Here is a 20155-nt window from a genome sequence, read left to right on the forward strand (position 1 = left end):
AGCAATGAAATAAGGGTTATTTATCAAAGTTAAAATAGTATACAAATTTGTTGGCATTTATTGCTATTACTCAAAATAACCAGAAAGATATGATCACTATCCTTAGGAAATTTCCAATCTAATAAAGCATAGCTAATGTAAAAATGACTAAAATGTATGACAGAATATAATAGCCATAAGAAGCAAAAACACGGTTTGGTGGAGACTCATAGGAAATAAGGAAAGAAGGAAAGAAAGAAAGAAGCTTCATATTGGATTAGGGCAGTGAATGGTTTCGTGGAGGAGGTGATCCTTGAGATTGGCAGTGAAGGTAGGACTTGGACATCTAGCAATGGTGAGAAGCATACCAGGTAGAGAGAATGGCACAGGAAGAGCATGACGATGTGACAAACAAGTGGTCTGATTTAGCTGGGATTACAGGAATTATGAAGTAAAGTGGTGGGAGATATGGATAGAAAAATCGATGGAGTCAGATTACGGCCTGTTTAGTTTGGGGAGTTGGGGCATTATTCTTTCTGTAGGAAGAGGCCACCATTTATAACATGTAGGGCTACCCAGCTGGAGAGGTGGCTTCGTGTAGGATGGTCAGGGATGAAGAGCGACAAGAGGTGAGGGGACCTGGTAGGAGCTGGTGCAACAGCCTGGGTGAGAATGACAGTGATGACTAAACAATAATGACAATTAATATGTATTGAGTTCTTATTATGTTCCAGGCACATTATGTGCATTATCTCATTTAATTCCCCACTGCAGGTACTATTATTTAACATGCTGTTGCATTTGAAATAATTGAAACTAGAGTTTTAATAACTTGCTCAGGATTAAGAGCTGGTGTTCAAACCTAGAAATGTCTTTGTGCAAGACACACGTTCTTCAACAGAGCAAAGATTTGAATTACAGCCTTTCTTACAGCTTCCGATTTTTATAAATTAATTTAATCTCTTGGGTTTGCCAGTTTTTGCTGAATTGGAATACATTTTTGTTTTTTTTTTGTTTTGTTTTCTTTTGTAGGGCAAGGGATCAAACCCCAAGAAGACAGGATAGCATCCAATGAACAGATAATGCTAAAAAGTGGGCCTCCTGTCTTACATCAATGTACAAAGGCATTGTCCATCCCGAGGGTCAGTCCTTTGCTTCCTGACCTGGATCAGGCCCTAGGAGCTAACTTTCAGAGCTGAACACTAATTATCACCCAGGAAGTTTTGTTATTTTAAATGGCCTTGATTAATTAGTGCCTCTGAAATTGTTTAGGAATGAGGCTAATAATTTCTTTCAAGTTTAGTAATTGCCCGTCTCTGTGCACTGAATCGATCTTAATGATGCTCAAGGTGTCTTGTTAGAAAGGGGATCAGTAACCATATTGGGCCTTGGAGCCTCAGTCTCACACTGGCAAGAATAGTTTGTCAGCATTTTGCTGCAATGGTTTCTCTGAAGAATTAACTACTCATTATTCAGGCTGCAAACTCCTATATAGTTTTTTGAGTCACAGAAATGTTAGAAGTGAAAACTACCTTACAGATAGCCTGGGCTGAGCCCTGTCTTTGTCTGGTGAGGGAGCTAATAATCGGAGTGAGGAACTGATCTGTTCAAGGTCATAGAGTTAGAAGCACAATCATATTAAGAACCTGATCCTCCTGATATTTAGGGTAATTACTCCTTCGAGGGCACCATGGTACCTGTTCATAAAAAAAGGAAGGAAAGAAAAGAGGGACGGAAATGAAGGAAGAAAGGAAATCTCAAATAGCTATCACACTAAAAGGGAAATTTAACATTTTATGATTAACTCATAACTATTCCCAAAGAAACTTCCATTAAAAAAAAATAAAGATGATTACGTTCTTGAGGGATTTTAGAAATTTGCGGTAGAGAAGTACAAGAGAATTTTTTTGCAAAGAGAGTCAGTGCTTCTTGGTACTTTCTGATGAAGACAACAAGGGGAAGGAAATAGTTTTGACCACTCAAATAATGATCAACATTGCACAGGGAAATAATTAAACTTGCTCCCCTTTTCCTTTACTCTGTTCTCTCTTCTACTCCCATTTTTTTTTAATTGGATCTTTCCTCTGAGAGATGTTTGATTGATATAATCTTCTGAATGTATATAGCTATGCTATACACACACACACACAAAATAGAGCAAATATATGACAGAGAAAACATTGCACTAGCTTGGGGGGAGGCCCTGAAATACTGAAAGGATAAGTTTAAAAAGTTAGATATTACAATGTTAAGATTTGAGATAAAAATAAGAGGATTGCAATAAAATGTCATGTGGAATTATGCAAAAGAGTGATAGGGGACCCCAGTCTTACAGCATACACAGTAATAAACTCAAAATGGGTTAAAGACTTAAATATAAGACCTGAAACCGTAAAAACTCCTAGAATAAAACACAGGGGACAAGATTCTTGACATTGATCTTGGCAACGATTTTTTGTATACGGCACCAAAAGCACAGAAAACAAAAACCAAGATAAACAAGCAGAACTACATCAAATTACAAAGTTTCTTCAGGGGGCTGGCCCAGTGGCGCAAGTGGCTAAGTGCGCGCACTCCCCTGCTGTGTGCCAGGGCCCAGGGTTCGCCAGTTCGCATCCCGGGCGCACATCGACACACCGCTTGTCAAGCCATGCTGTGGCGGCGTCCCATATAAAGAAGAGGAAGATGGGCACGGATGTTAGCCCGGGGCTGATCTTCCTCAGCAAAAAAAGAGGAGGATTGGCAGATGTTAGCTCAGGGCCAATCTTCTTCACAAAAATAAAAATAAAATAAAATAAAAAACTAAAAATCTTCTTCAGGGGTCGGCCCCATGGCGTAGTGGTTAAGTGCACGCACTCCACTGCTGGCAGCCCAGGTTTGGATCCCGGGCGTGCACCGATGCACCGCTTGTCAGGCCATGCTGTGGGGGCATCCCATATAAAGTGGAGGAAGATGGGCATGGATGTTAGCCCAGGGCCCGTCTTCCTTAGCAAAAAAAGAGGAGGATTAGCATGGATGTTAGCTCAGGGCTGAGCTTCCACACACACACACACAAAAAAGCTTCTTCACAGCAAAGGAAACAATCAACATAATGAAAAGGCAACCTACGTATTGGGAGAAAATATTTGCAAATCATAAATCTGATAAGGAGTTAGTATCCAAAATATATAAGGAACTCAAACAACTCAATAGCAAGAAAAAAAGACCTAATTAAAAAGTGGGCAGAGAACCTGAATGTTTTTCCAAAGAAGATATACAAATGGCTAATAGGTATATAAAAAGATGTTCAACATCACTAATCATCAGGGAAATGCAAATCAAACCACAGTGAGATATCACCTCACAACTGTCGAGATGACTATTATCAAAAAGACAAAAGGTAACAAGTGTTGTCAAGGATGTGGAGAAGAGGACTCATGCATTTTTGGTGGGAATATAAATCGTTACATGTATTATGGAAAACAATGTGGAGGTTCCTCTAAAAATAGAACTACCATATGACCCAGCTATGCCCACTTCTGAGTATATATCCAAAGAAAGTGTAATCAGTACCTTGAAGAGATATCTGAGCTCCCATGTTCATTGCAACATTATTCACAATAGCCAAGATATGGAAATAATCAATGTCCATCAATAGATGAATGGATAAAGAAATTGCGAGATGTATATCATATATATATATCACCAAATATATATATAACTTGCTTTAAAAATGAAGGAGACCCTGTATTTTATGACAACATGGATGAATCCGGAGGATATTATGATAAGTGAGATAAGCCAGACTGAGGAAGAAAAATACCGCGTGATCTAACCTACACGTAGAATCTAAAAAAGTCAAATTCATAGAAGTAGAGAGTAGATCAGTGGTTACCAGGGGCAGGGAGGTGGGGCAAATGGGGTGATGTTGGTCAACGGATAGAAAGTTTCAGTTATGTAAGATAAATAAGTTCTAAAAACTAATGTATAGCATGGTGACGATAGTTAATAGCATTTTATTTTATACTGGAAATTTGCTAAGAAAGTAGATCTTAAGTGCTCTCACCATACACACAAAAATGATAATGATGTGAGGAGATGCCTATGCTAATTAGCTTGACTGTAGTAATGATTTCACTATGTATATGTAAACCAAAACATGATATCGTGCACCTTAAATATATACAACTTTTTTGTGTGTGTGTGAGGAAGATCAGCCCTGAGCTAACATCCATGCCAATCCTCCTCTTTATGCTGAGGAAGACGCCCTGAACTAACATCCATACGGATCTTCCTCCACTTTATGTGGGACGCCGCCACAACATGGCCTGACAAGCGGTGCGTTGGTGCGCGCCCGGTTTCCCAACCCCGGCCACCAGCAGCGGAGCGCGAGCACTTAACCGCTAAGCCACGGGGCCGGCCCCTATATACAATTTTTATTAATAAAATAAAATTTAGAAAAGACGTGGAAGTCTATTTTCTCCCTTTTATATAATGAAAAATACAAGTAATTTGCTGTCTATATTGGGTAATAGTTATACTATTTATTTTTTGGTTTATGTATTTATATTGAAAAATAATATATGTTCATGGTAAACATTCCAATAAGATATGCAAATGAGTACACAATAAGAAGTGATCATCACAGCCCAGACCTCCAACTTCCTTCTCTAACATGGATCAGTATTAATAGTTCCTATCATTCCTTCCAGAAAGTTTTATCAATTTACAAGAATTTACATGAATATATCTTTGCACACACAGGCAAATGGGAAGATATTGTACACACTGTTCTGTCCATTGCTTTTTTTAATTTCAAAAATAACCCAAAGATGATTAAGTTTCAGCACATTAACTAATCAATTAACTAACTCAGCAAATATTTACCAAGTGCTTCTGTGCTAAGTGCTATGCAAGGGACTATGCTAGGGAGGGGATATAATACATTGGTGAGCAAAAACAGATATGGACCCAGCTTTCTTAGGGTTTACAGTTTAGGGAAGAGACAGGAAATATATGACCGCAAATACACATAAATTCTTCAGCATAATTAAGTGCTACAAAGTCGGAATTCTTACTCACAGATATTTTGAAGGGTATGGATTCTACAAAAGCATTTAGTGCAACAGAGCCTGGCTAGTAGAAGATGCCTCTTTGAGCAAATGTATGGATATATTAAATGTGTGATATTACTTTTACACACCACAAGGTGGCAAAAATTCTCCAAGAAAGATGTCTTTTCCCTGTTAAGCTAAAGTTGGAACGTATTTTTTGCCTCTTCATGTACGGATAAACAGTTACATAAAAAGGCAAAAGTTTTAAATATGTCATTTATAAGCAATGTCATTAATTATATTTAATATATTTATAAAGATAGGCAAACCATTTTTAATTCTTTTTTATTTCTATTATATAGGTTACATTAACACATGCCTGTTACTAAAAAAAAGTCAAAAACTGTAAAGAATATAGAGGAAAAATGAAAACCTCCTTCAATCTTCCCCTTCATCTTTGGACCCCTTCAAACTCAACACTCTTCTCATGAGATAACAACCACCTCCTCCCACCGTTTTTAATAAACTATGTTTTTTTAGAGAAGTTATAGTTTCACAGTAAAATTTATTGGAAAGTACAGACAATAATTGCTTTTTAACAATCTTTTTTCCCCTTTCAATTTGCCTCTAAACAATGTTGTAATATATATCTGCTAGCAATTACATTTTCCACAATTAAATTATCTTCCCTAAAGGTAGGGGTTACATTTTTGTTTGTTTTTGATTTTTAACAATTGCAATGCCTGTTTAGTTGCTGGGTTTTTAATATACATTTTTTTGATTTTTAAATGAGTGACCAATTTTAATTGGGATGGGCTAGACTATATTCCATTTCAAGTTCTGGGACGTGTCATCTTTCTGCTAATTGGTGACTTGGAGAGCCAGTTTTCTTCCTTCTTTCGGCATCACCGTCACCGAACATGGCCGCTGGGATTTGGCAGAAGGGGAAGAGAGGATGGATGATGTGGATGATTGTGTATGGGGTTTTATTGTGTATTTATATTTCCAGAAATAGAAATGGTGTACCTCATTTTTGTCAAATCCCATTGGCCAGAATGTAGTCACATGGTCCTTGCTTAAGTATAAAGTTGACAGGGGAATGTGATCTTCCTCTGTGTCTAGAAGAGTAGATGGGCTTGGTGAACATCTAGCCTGTCTATATTTAGTAAAAGGTAAGCTCCTTGAGAACAGGGGCACTTTTTTCCCTTTAAGATAAAATTAAATGGAAGGACAAACCATTACCCTACAAATGTTTGCTTACATTGATGCTGTTATTCACACTTAAGATTCGTAATCACTTTGCTTTGATTTGAAATTCTTTCATATGAAAACCAGTAATTGTTCATTTAGGATGTCTTCTCTCTCTCTCTCTTTTTTTTTTTTTTATCACAACAGCAATATAAAATATCAGTATACCCTTACTTACTTCCTCTTCTTGGCAGTGTTTTCATAAGATATACCTAGGTTTGTTCTTCTGGATATGTTCAAAATGATAAAATGAGACTTGACTTTAATGTTTGGCTGACAACTGTCTTCAGCAGTCAAATCTAGAAGGTTAGAGTTCTAAGGTACTCTAAAGGAAATTTCATCTAGTTTACTCTTTCTTGCCCAAATTCCTTTGGTAAAATCCATTTCAGGAAGTGTCTACATCACTCTAGAAGGCCTTCATTTTGAGGGATGCAAATCTGAAACCTGTAGCCCAATGGCTCTGAACCATGGACCCCACCGAAAATCTAACAGGCCCTCTTGAACACATAAGCATGCAAACAAGATTTCTCCTGAACATTTTCAGGGGCGAATCTTGTACCCTTTGAAGCCCATCTATGTTTTTCCTAGTGAACAATGGACCCAAATTTAGACCTCCTGCTCCAGAAGATGTAGAGAAAACCATTTGGGTGAAAAAAGGGGATAGAGGACTAAGTTTTGGAGCATCTAAGACATGCAAAGTGTGTTGCTAGGAGTTCCGATTATGCTGGCTCTGCCATGAACTCTCTTCATGGTCTTGGGCAAGTCTTGCAACTTCTCACAATCACACTAAGCAATTGCTTTGCTCTGTAGTCATGGCAACCTCAACTATGAGCAGCACAAGGACTCTTTCTACGTTGTTCAGTTGTTCCCTGTTAGATCTGTAGTGATTAGCACCTAATTGGATAAATTGTCCATAGTCACTGTTCAATAAATATTTGGGCTGTGGGCTAAACGGGGCCTGAAATATTTCTATTTCATTCTATTTCTGATTTTATCTAAAGTCAGCATCATGAAAATAAAAAAAGGAAAATTGGCCAAAAATAATTTCATTTATTCAGTCACTCATCTATGAACACTGAGCGAGTCTTCTTCTACTATCATTAGAATGGAGCTGAGGAAGGAGCTCCTGGAAAAGGGCATTATCAGGGCACAGGTATTTAGAAATGTGGCCTTGGTCACACATATCTGGTTCATGGTACACTGTGGGGTAAATGGACAAGAGAGATACAGACTCTCTATAAAGGATAGAAGGGGTTTTGTCACTTGTCACACTCTCTCTTCAGCTTCCTCCCCTGAGAAATAAAGCTATTTCATAAGTGCAAAGTGCAGAAGAGGAGTTAACCATTCACAAATACAGAAGGTCTTTATTATCTGAGGAAGACAGATATGAGGAAAATGTCTATTGATGTGAATACACTAACATGGGAAACAGAACCAACATTTTCTAGCATATTATAATAAAGCGTTTCACTGGAATAGATCTTGGAAAATAAAACAAAGATCTTGAAATGCTACACAGAATTTCAACTATGGACCAGTTCATACACCTAGATAGTAAGAAATTAAGTATTGAAAGGGACATAACATTTTCAACACCTCATTATGGTTATTCATGGCTCATTCACAAAGAGTGGTATTTTCACAAAATCCGTTGGAGAACTTCCTCAGTTTTCTCAAAGGTTTCTCTTAACTTGTGTATCTCAATTCCCTTTGAAGCTCTATTAAAATGTAATCCATATTGGTTTTTCTTCAACTGTTAAACAGCCACATGTCAGATCTTCAGAGCTCAACAGATATATCTGCAATTTGAACATTTTTCTAACATGACAGTTTCATTGTCATCAATTTTCATTATGTCTGTGTTGTATTTTCAGAAGATAACATTAAGAAGTGAACAAAATTCTGACCTTCAAATAAGTTGGCTTCTTTGTTGATTAGGTTATCTATTGTGAAGCCAAGAGGTATGTTTGAGTGTCCGGCATTTTCTAAGTTTTCATTTCTTTGAACACTTTTTGTGTTTTTATGTGTTTCTCAGCTTAACCACACAGTAATTAGGATTTGGATCATAAATACACATTACAGAATCTCTATTTTACTCCGTTTCCTCACTCCTCCAGGCTGGAGGTCTCTTGCATTTGGGAATATCAGAACAGAGCCCCCTTTTTTGGTGGGTGGCTGAATGTTATTGCCAATTTTTCTCTCCGCTCTCCCATCTCTCATACTCTATTGATAGTACCAATGGGTGGAGATTTGTGAATAATGAGAGAGTGATTTTGCTTACCATAAAAGCTGCAGTTCCTGAAATTTTAGTGCCCTGTCTCCCCAAAAAAGATACAAAAACACATCAGGGTTCAAAGTAGAGAAATTAAATGAAAGCATTCATATTAATTCTAAATTTATATATTGATTATTACATATTTTAAACAAGGTTCTAAACTTTACATGTATTAACTTATTTACCAAACTATTCAGAGAATGCTTAAACACAGTTGCTGTGCATTTTCTGTTTTTTAAAACAATTTCATTTTTGTGTGTGTGTGTGTGAGGAGATCAGCCCTGTGCTAACATCTGCCAATCGTCCTCTTTTTTTGCTGAGGAAGACTGGCCCTGGGGTAACATCCGTGCCCATCTTCCTCCACTTTATATGGGACGCCGCCACAGTGTGGCTTGAAAGCAGTGTGTCGGCGCACGCCCGGGATCCGAACCCGTGAAGCCCGGGCCGCCACAGCGGAGTGCGCGCACTTAACCGCTTGCACCACCGGGCTGGCCCCCCAATTTCATTTCTTAAAGAAGTATTATCTCATACATTTTTCATTTTTCTCAATTGTATTATGTTTAGGAAATTTCCCCACTGCTCTAGACAGGTTTTATCTCTTTGAACTGTTTGAAGTTTGAAGGAGATAACAGCCGTAACATGCTCAACCCTGTGCCGGGCATTTAGCAAGCACTTAGAATTGTAACTACTCCTTTGTTAGGATCTGAGAGTGGGGGACAAGTGTGGAGGGAACCCTGAATTCTTGGTGTTAACTGTGCTCTGTACAGAGTGTACTGCATTGGGGATCACCTGGTGCAAAGTGGGGGAAGTGACTAATTCTGTTTGTGCAGGGGTGCGGGGAATGTAAAATGTTTTAGGTTAACTCTTGACTTGAATTGTGTGGCATGAATAGAAGCAAGCCAGATGGAGTAGTGTGCAAGAGCACTGCAAGCACAAGGAACAGCATGTAGATATCTAAAGAGAGGTGGTCATGGTGGAGGCTTTTCTAGATGACAGCACAAAAGTTCTGAGGGTCTGTGCCATCAACAGCATGGTGGTGGGGAATACCAAAAGATGTGGCTGGAGAGGAAGGCTATAAATTATGAGACTTTTGTGTCTTGTAAAGGAGCTTGACCCATTGTCTTGTCAAGTTGCCATATTGGTCTTAGGTTGTTGAGAGGGGCAGGTGATTTATAACAGGGCCACAAACAACAACAATAACATTTTTACCTCTTTTAGTTTCTACTTGTAGAAATGAAAACAACAAAGCCTCAATCTGTCTAGTCATTTTGTTTTGAATCTCCCCTATTACGCAAGAGTCTCTAGTAAATTGAAGAACACAGTCAGTGAGTATGAATCTGTTTCCTCTTCCCATCCTTCCAAAAACTGGCCTCTGGCCCCTGGTGCCTGACACAGTTGACCCAGGTGCTGAGATCAAAAGATGTGAGAACTGCAGGTTTAGGAGATGGTTAAGTAGGTTGCACATGATTGATCTACACCAACATACGTGTCTCTCTAATTTTTTTGACTCCTTCCTTTGCAAAGAATGTAAGGGATGGTCTTGCATCTCATTTGTATTGAGTATAGGCCTCTGCTGATGTTATTTCTTGGTTTATCTTCCTTTATTCAATTTCCTGAGTACCCATTCCCCACAAGCTCCTCGGACCCTGACAATCAGCACAATCCCACATCAGATGTATACACATGTCCTCCAAGAGCTGTCCTTCCACTCCACATCTGAATTATGCTAGACTCTAATTCTCTCTTGGACCTGGAAGCAAAGAGGGATGTTGAGCGTAGGAACAGAGAAGATATTGACATTTCCTGCAAGACAACTGTCCCTACAATGTCATTAAAAGATTTTTTCCCCTGAGAGAGAGGAAAGTGGCTGTTTTCAAAGACAAGGAAATTTAAGAGATATTTGTGTGTTAAAGGTTTCATCACCAACTCCTATATGTATATTACTTCCCAATTATCTCTCAGATATGACTATTTTTCACAAAATTGTTTACTATCACCCAGTCCAAGTACTATCAGCTATTGCATGGGTTTCCAAAATAGTCATCTGAACCTCTCTGCCTTCACACTTCTATTTTTCATGTTGTAAAGAGAGTTTTATTTGAATTTTATTTGACCACAGCATGCATCTGATTAAACTCATCAGTGGCTTCCCAGTGCACTTAGAATATACTCTGAATCATTAACATGGATGCCCAGTCCCTATGCTGTCTGACCTTGCCCACCTCTCCTGCCTAGTTCAGTGCAGCTGTATTTATCTTTCCAAGGTCCAGCCACTATGAACTTCCTTCCCTTCCTAGAATCCATGGTGCTTTTTCTCAAGTGGGATCCTTGCATTTCCTGTGACCTCACAAGACTACTCTCCCTACCCTCCCTGCAGCTGCCACCCCTACCATCATCACTCACTATGACTGGTGACCTCCTATTATTGTCATTCAGTTCTCAGTTTAATATAACCTCCTCAGACAAATCTTCCCTAAAGTCCCACACTATGTCAGATACTGTAGTAAAATCTTATGACACCTTAATATTATGACTGCAATACTAGTCATAATTGATAATTATAAATGTATTTAATTATTTGATTAACTCCCCCATGATGCCATAACTTCCACAAGGGCAGGCACTGTATCTCCCTCTCTTTATTTTATTTTTATTTTTACTTTTGCTTGTTTTTTGATTTTTTTCACTGATATTTATTAAAACCTTTATATGTGTTATCTCATTCAATCTTCACAACAACTTTATGAGGAAGACACGTTATTTCCACTTTATAGATAGTAAAACTGAGGCTTGGTGAGTTTAAGTGCACTGCTCTTGGTCACACAACTAATGAGTTGTAGACCTGAGGTTCACTCTTAGACAGTCTCTGTCCTGAATTGTCTCTTGGCAATAACTAAGCCCACCTAAGACATTACCTTGCCTCCCAGATGTATCTCCCCCAGCTTCTCCCTCAGCGCTGTGTACCTAGGTGTTGCATAATAAATATGTTTTGAATCAATGAGTGTAATCATGTTCTGATGTAGAGATGAAGCTTCCTCTAACCGTATGACTTTGGATCTGTCTCTCAAATTCAATTTCTCAAGTCCTGTCACTCAATTCATTGATTGTAAAATGGGCTCTTTTTATTAAATGATCGTCAACATGTCTCAGCACTAAAATTCTGTGGCCTTTTCATTATCATTATTGTTATCACTGTGGATTGCAAATGATTCTTGAGTATCTACTGTGTGCTGACATTTCTGTTGGCTGTTCCATTTTGCAGGTTCCTCTTTCATCTAAAATGCGTGAATGAAACTCACAAAGCAAAGGGCTTTACAGACTAATTGGACCAATTATATTCATTTTGAATGATTTCTCCCTGCTGCATTCCAGAAAGATAGCTGAGCATTATAATTGGTCACTTAGTACTAGAATAGCACGTGAGGATCCTCTTTGCTTCTAGCAGCATATCCCAAAGGGGTGCTCAGGCTTGTATACTCTCCAGTGTTGTTACTATTGGAAATTGGATTCCTGTGACATGAATAGAAAGCACTTTTTATTTAAGATAATGTGAGAAATTCTAGACTTGAGTTGAAATTCAAATGACGTGTCTCCTTTTCTTCACGAAGTATTGCGTTAAAATAACCAGAGGAAAATGTTAGGAAATCACAACAGCGACGAAAGACAAAACAATTCTTAATGTAATCAAACCGTAACATAATTCTACATTGTGAGATAGAATAAAGTTTTCTTTCTTATAATTATATTTGATGAAGGAAGCAGAAATGTCTCCAAATATATTTTCCTCCAGGCTTATCTTCTCTTTCAATGAAACAAGCAATGAGATGTGTACTTGATGGATGTTTTCATTCTCATAAATCCTCTGTAGCTGTATGTGGCCCACTATTGCCTCTTCTGTTATCTTGCAGGAAATTTATTAGTCCTTAGATTAGGACAAGTATAGAAAAATTAAAATGGGTTCATATTATCATGAGTTTAAAATGTTTATTATTCTATGTTAGGCATTGCACGGTACACGAACTCCTTAAGAGATGGAGTGCAAATATAATATAAATCTTTGGGATTATACTGTAGACTTATAATTAATATGTAACTCAAGAAGCATCTGATTAACATATCAAACTGAATGACAGAAATGGCAAGTTCATTATGCCTGGAGAGGACTGAGAGATCCCTGAGAGTTCAGCTCCTTCTGAGTGACCACTCCCAGAGGCATCTATCTTTTAAAAATGCCTCTTGGTAAAGAAAGATGTGTGGCAGATGGGGAGGAGAAATATTTTGTGGGGAGAAGGGTCTGAGTGTCTCCTCCAATCTAAGAAAGCATGTAGCCAGGTTTAAGTCTGCAAATTACTGGCAAGTAAATGCAGCTCAAAAAAACTCTGTTGTGCGTCTACACATGTAATAGCATTCAATATATTATGCCTTATATTTCAAAACTCATTGTCTTTACAAGAAATCTTGGGAGAAATAATTTCAAATTAGTATCAATAATGATAATATATTGCCCAACCTTTTGGTTGGTTTGCTTGTCTTTTGGATGCTACTGATTGTATATATGGGCTGCTAGAAAGTTTTGATCGGATCTGTGGTCTGCACAGAGTAGTGGATTGGACTGGTTGCTGTGCAACAGGTTTATCCTTGCTTCCATTTTAGGTCCAGGGCTTGTTTTTCCTTTTCACATTTTCTTAATTTATATTATTACCTGCATCTTATGTCTTACACCAAGATAACTTCAACCCATGTTTTTTGTGAAAGCGTTGATATACATATTCACATACATAGACATTCACACTTAAGTTTACTTAATTTTTTAATAACTGTAGAGGACAAAAAGATATTAGGTAGGAAAATTCTCTTGAAATTTTCATTCCCTGTTGTAATTCTGCAAACAAGCCCAGCAATTGCTCAACTTGTGTAAAAGCCACATATTAAAGAAGAAGAAGTTTCTGCATAAGAACACATGAAACTCTATGGAGTCAATAGCATGGGTAATCGGAAATTCTTGGGAAATAAAATAAATATATCTGAAGGGTAGACTACAGAGATGAAGAAAACATAGAGAAGGCAATATATAGTTTTAACTTCTGGTTTTCACAGTGTTTAATCACATCTGTGATCTCATAATGTCTCACTGAACTAAGAAAACTAGGTGAGAAAATAGAGTTTGGGAGGTTATAATTTTATTTGAATTTGGCAGCAGTCAACTAAGGTCAAACCCAAATTTCTTGGTACTTAGTCTTAAGCTGCTTTGTTAAAAATGACTTAGCATCTGACAGCCTTGAAATTCTAAGGGAATTCAAAGGTAACCTATTCCAAGCCTCTTTTGGTTATTATGAAGAATTTCTGCTTTGACAATAAGTATAGCATTAATGTTTATTTTACAGTTAAAAATTATAGATTTTTACTATCAAACAGATACAGTTGTGAAAGAGCAATTCTTCATTTTTATAGCTCAGTTTTAAGTCCATAGCCAAGCATGTGACTAAGATTAAGGTTTTTATTTTTTTTTGTCCCCCAGCAGAAGAGATTCTAAAGCCTTGGATCTAATAGCAGAAATATCACACCCCCTGTCAATTCAGAACAATGACAATCATCATTCAGGCCTTTTTTGATTTTGGTGTGTTATAATAGGGGCCCCCTGGGTTGTAACATAATAAGCAAAAGGAGTGCTTCCTTTAATGCTGGCAATAATTCAGTCTCCTATCTTTAAGGAAAAGAAGATTGTTAGAGGTTGAGTTCCATAACTTCCTTCATTAACAAATTACCAAAAACGTGGCTGCTTAAAACAACAGAAATGTATTCCCTCATAGTTTTAGAGGTTAAAAGTCCAAACTCAATGTCACTGAACCAAAACCAAGGTGTTGGCAAGACCACACTCCAACCAGAGGCTGCAGTGGTGAATCTATTTCTTGCCTTCTCTGTCTTCTTGAGTTGTATCACTCCAATCTCTGCCTCTGAGTTTCCATTGCCTTGTTCTCTTGTGTCTGTAGTCAAATCTTCCTCTGCCTCCCTCATATAAGAATATTTGGGGTTGCATTTAGGGCTCATCCTGGCAATTTACCCATCTCAAGGTTCTTAATTTAATAACTCTTTTTCCATATAAAGTAACATTCTCAGGTTTCAGGAATTAGAACATAGATATCTATAGAGGCCATTATTCAGCCTACCATCCATCCCAAAATCATTCAGTTTGGACAGTTTAGTTTTTTGGTTCCTTTATTTTTCTAAAATCTTGGTTCTGTAGGAAATTCAATCACATTATGAACACAGTTATCCATTAATTAATATAATTACTTCTTTATAGGTTATATTGAGTGTCATACAGGTAGCTATTATCTCAAATTCCTATTATCTAAGTAAATCTATTCTTTTATTCAACTTACACATTTTCAACTTTATGCAAAGCTGTGTTCTTGGTTTTGTGGGTAAAAAGTTGAAGAAAATATAACTATTGCTTTTGAAGAAATTACAGTAAAATGCACTTCTAAAGATATTCCAATATATAGTTAAAATAATATAGGTGTGCTTCTATATGTAACTCTGTGGAAAAAGACAAAAGGATTAAAAGACCCAAAGAGAAGTCAATGCGTCTTTTCAAATTCAGTTCTTCATATCTTCCACATGGTTCCCAATCACCCTAAGTGCAAATGGAAGAGAAGATACACAAATTACTCCCTCCAAAAAGTAGGAAAAACTAGTTTAAAAATATAAGGTGACACACTATATTATGTACATAGTAACTGATCTCTCAAGGCAGCAAAGAAAGATTTCCCATTTATCCAACAACAATGATACCAGTTCAGCATAAACATGTCTCACAATTTACAAGGTCAATACATCAGTTGGGTTTTTCAATCATCTTAAATGGCAAATGATGGGGAAGCTGATATACTGATATCTTAAATCATGACATATTCATTAATCTTTTCACAGAAAGGGACCAGAGAAACCCCGAACCAATGGATGAGCAAAATGTCACCAGAGTGAAAGTGTTCATACTTTTGGGGTTCACAGCAGACATGCAGTTACAGAGAGTGCTCTTTTTCATCTTCCTCATCATTTATGTCTTCAGTCTCTCAGTGAACATCACCCTGATTTCTCTGATCTGTGCTGATTCTCGGCTATACACACCAATGTATTTCTTCATTGGAAACCTGTCATTCCTGGATCTCTGGTTTTCTTCTGCCAATGTGCCCAAAATCCTGATGACCTGCATCTCTGATGACAAAAGCATCTCCTTTGCTGGCTGCCTAGCTCAGTTCTTCTTCTCAGCTGGACTGGCTGAGAGTGAATCTTACCTGTTGGCTGCCATGGCTTATGATCGCTATGTGGCCGTCTCTAACCCGTTGCTTTATTCCCAGGCTATGTCTGCAAGGTTATGTTCCAGTCTTGTTGCAACCTCATACATTGCTGGCTTTCTTAATTCAACCATCATCACCAGCGAGACATTTACCCTGAGTTTTTGTGGCAACAACCTCATTGATGATTTTTTTCTGTGATCTGCCTCCCCTTGTAAAGTTGGCCTGTGATGTGAAGAAGGGCTACCAGGCTGTGCTCTATTTCATACTTGCCTCCAATGTCAGCACCCCTGCCATGCTTATTCTTGCCTCCGACCTCTTCATTATTGCTGCCATCTTGAAGATCCACTCCACCCAAGGCCACCTCAAGGCCTTCTCCACTTGTGCTCTCACTTGACAGCTGTCACCTTGTACTGTGGTTCAATTCTCTTCATTTACTCCCGACCAAGTACTAGCTATGCACTAGAAAGGGGTAAAGTTGTGTCAGTGTTCCATACTGTGGTGATTCCAATGTTGAATCCCTTCATCTATGGCTTGAGAAATAAAGATGTTAAAAATGCCCTGAAGAAAATGTTAGATAGACCAAAGTTTTATTAAGTGAAAATATTTGGTGAACAATGGCTATATTTTATTTCACAGATTATCTCCCTGTCATTGTTATCAGCCTGTCCTCTCAGAAATACATAAAATAAGAAAACAAAAAAATCTTTGGATATTGTTGAAACACTAGTCTGCATTTGTTTTTTCAAGTTGGCTCTAATGTACATGAATGTGTTTTGAAAGTAAATGAGGCTGGGGCATTTGGAAAAACTGCTCTGCCAGCTGGCTTGAAATAAAGTCTATAAAATTACTGGGATTCTAGAAGGATGAAAGAGAGCAGCTTTTTCTCCTTCTAATTTTCACTTGACAGTTTATAAGTTCCTTGTATGTATAATATTGTAATCTATAAACAAGAATAATAAAATTGGTGATGGAAACTTAGCCTCATTTAGATGGATTAAATGACTTCCTTCAAATCATGTAGTTCATAGGTGAGAAAATAGGAGTGCAGACCCAGAACTTCTGACACCAAAGGTTCTCACCCCAATTGTTGGCAGACAGAGTCAGTTAGGAGGTCATAAGTAAAATGTCTACTGTAAAATGCCATTGGAAATAAACTTATTTTTTCTTTCTGACTCTTATTTCTTGGCTTACTGTGATAACAAAGATTTCCCTGGCAATAGATAGAGGAAGGAACAAATATCTTTACTCGAGTCATTGTGAGCTTTTCAATAAAAGAGTATGTTTCCCCCAAAATTAAGGAATTAAGGGTAAAAGTATAGCAGCTGTATGAAACAGACAAAAATGGACCTATAGATAGACATAGACAGATAACTAGAGAAATCAAGAAAGAAATTTCAAAAAGCTTTGCATCCACAAAAAGATTCAAAGTGAAAATATCTCCTAGGTGAAGCAATGACTGATAACAATTAAGGGTCTATGAGCATTTATATTTCTTTGGTTGGTCAGTGTTGTGTATGTATTAATGAAAAATTGGAGAATATTTCATTATGACGCATCACATTTCCTAATTTAATAGTGTTTCTACCTGTAAAACACGGGATTGCACCAACATAAAAAAGCCCTAGTGTTGATAAGCAAGTACATTAGTTTGCTAGGGCTCCCACAAAAAAATACCATAGACTAGGTCATGTTAACAACAGAAATTTATTTTCTCACAGTTCTGGAGGCTAAAAGGCCAATAAGAAGATGCCATCAGAGTTGATTTCTTCTGAGGCCGTTTTCCTTGGTTTGCATATGGCCACCCTCTTGCCATGTCCTCAAATAGTCTTTTTTATGTTTACATCTATCCTTGGTGTCTTTTTGGGTGTTCAAATTTCCATTTCTTATTTTTTACAAAGACACCAGTCTGGTCGGTTTAGTGCTCACCTTAATCAACTCATTTTAACTTTAATCACCTCTATTAAGGCCCTATCTCCAAATATAGCCGCATTCTGAGTTACTGGGCATTAGGACTTCAACACATGAATGGTTGTGGGGTAAACTCAACCAGTAACACCAGGGATAGACAAGAGTTTCTTGATGAATGAGACAAGAAGGGGTAGCCTAGAAGAGAGAGAAGAGCATATGGCAAGAAAAAATTATCACCAATATGATACATTCTAGAAAACTTTAATTAGTACAATTTGGAGAGTTTCTATGATCAGACACATTTAATAATTGTATTGTGACTTAGATCCAATAAGAGAGTCAACATTTAATGAAACACCCTTTATTTCACCATATCCTAATAAAGATGTCATCCTCACACTCCAAATGAACTCTAATTTGTCTTTGGAGACCGAGGTACATATTTCTAGGCTTGTGAGGAAGGTATCCCAAAGGGCTGTTGAGAAAATAGATATATCAGGCCCCAAAAGAGCAAGACAAAGTGTGACAAGAGAGGGAAAAGTGTATCACTTCCAGGACTGTCCTTCCTGATCAAGGGTAAGCAACTGGAATCAGGGGCAGCTGGCTGGTTTGACCTCTCTATGATCTCAGCTACTGCAATTTGAAGGTGGATAGAGTCTGGCCTGGCTCTCATAAGATCATTGTTGTGCCAATCACACACACACACACACACACACACACACACACACACAGACACTATCCTAAATAAGATTTCAACCAAATATATGTAACTCTTATCTAGAGTTTGAAATTCAGTGTGATAGATATGCTGGGTCATCATACATTCACTTACAGAGTAGAGAGATCAAGAGGACAAAAAAAGGTGACATGCTTTTTGCCTCTAGTAGTTGTGGCACTCTGAGATATCCAAAATACTAACGTATGATATTTTTATTTCTTGGTACTCATTTTTAGGTGCTAGAGGGACACCTTCATCCACAGAATTTTAAGTCCTCCAGGGAAGGGAGCAGGGAACAGAGTTTCTACAGGGGAACACACCTCTTTAGAAGCCATTCTATATGGGATGCATTAGCATAACTGGCTCTGATATTTTGTCTTTTATTTCACAGTCACATTTTAATTGTAGTTTATTTCAAATTCAAGATGGATTTGAGATGTGGTTACGTGTCCTCTCTTTATTTACTCTTCCTTCTTATTAGTGATACAGTACACTAGGCAAAGAAAGTCCCTGTGAGGGCAGATAAGTCCTGAATAGTTTGAGTTAGGTTAGAAGTAGATGATACTTTGTGAAAAACAGCTTCAAGGTATAAAGGTGATTACCCATTTATTTGTTCTAGAAATATATATTAAGTGCCAGTTAGTTACTAGGAACTATTATGTATGCTGGGATACAGTAGTAAACTAAGTGGAGAAATCTTTCTGCCCCACAGTTAACGCATTATGGTGGGGAAAATGGACAATAAACTTAATAAACAGGAGTTAGAAGGTGACAGTAGGTCTGGGGGAAAATAGAGCAGAGTCTGAGCAGAATAAGAAGGATGGGGATTGCTGGTGGGAAGAGGGCGTGGAATTTAAAATAGTGATAAGGATGAGCCTTAGTCAGAAAATGATATTTGAATGGGACTTACAGGAGATGAGAGCGTCAGCCTGGCAAATATCTGAGGAATAGTGTTTCGAGCAGAGAAATAGACAGTTCAGAAATCTTTGGTGTTAGAGAAGGGCTGGTGTTTCTTTGTGAAACAGTGAGAAAGTTAGCAAAGCTGGAGCAGAATGAAGGCGGGGGTGAGTCTTAGGAGATATGGACCTGTAGGTAATGGAGGGTAGGCTCTTGGAAGACCTTTAAGCCATTGTATGGAATTTGACTTTAACTTAGAAAAAATTGGGAGTATTTTAGGGTCATTTTTCATTTTAGCTCATTTTTCAGGTCTCATTTAAATACCTCTTCTTCTGGGAAGACTCTGAATTTAGAGCAGAATATGTATTTTATGAGTTATTTGCGTCTTTAGAGGGTAATAGTAGAAGAGTAACAATTAGATCTGGCCAGAAATTTCCATTTTTCCCCAAATTATATTATATTAAAAATGTGCTCAATAACGCCCAGATATGTTGCCTTATATAGACACATGATATCATAGCAGGGAAAGTTCAAAGTAACTACTGAGATGGTGGCTATCCCCCACCACTTTTACATTACCAATATAACAAACATACATTCCCGTCAAGTATTTATACTCAAGCTTGAGTAAATTCTGAAAAAAAAATATAGCATACGCATGAATAATAGCATAGAAATATAACTGTGAAGCTCCCAGGATGTGTGAGATTATTCTGGGGACATGAATCATAGAGGAACTTAGTTTGGTTGACGTCCTAAATTGATGAAGAGAAGTGGTGAGAGAGGTTTATAAAGG

General features: G+C 37.7%; 1 pseudogene; it reads left to right on the plus strand.

Annotated features, from left to right (window-relative positions):
- Positions 1–15494: 15494 nt before the first annotated feature.
- On the plus strand, positions 15495–16534 carry LOC147911184 (olfactory receptor 9G19-like; annotated as a pseudogene).
- The last annotated feature ends 3621 nt before the right edge of the window (positions 16535–20155 follow it).

The sequence above is a fragment of the Ceratotherium simum genome, unplaced genomic scaffold, assembly GCF_057802395.1.
Source record: "Ceratotherium simum simum isolate JZ-2026a unplaced genomic scaffold, ASM5780239v1 HiC_scaffold_48, whole genome shotgun sequence".
Taxonomy (NCBI): domain Eukaryota; kingdom Metazoa; phylum Chordata; class Mammalia; order Perissodactyla; family Rhinocerotidae; genus Ceratotherium; species Ceratotherium simum.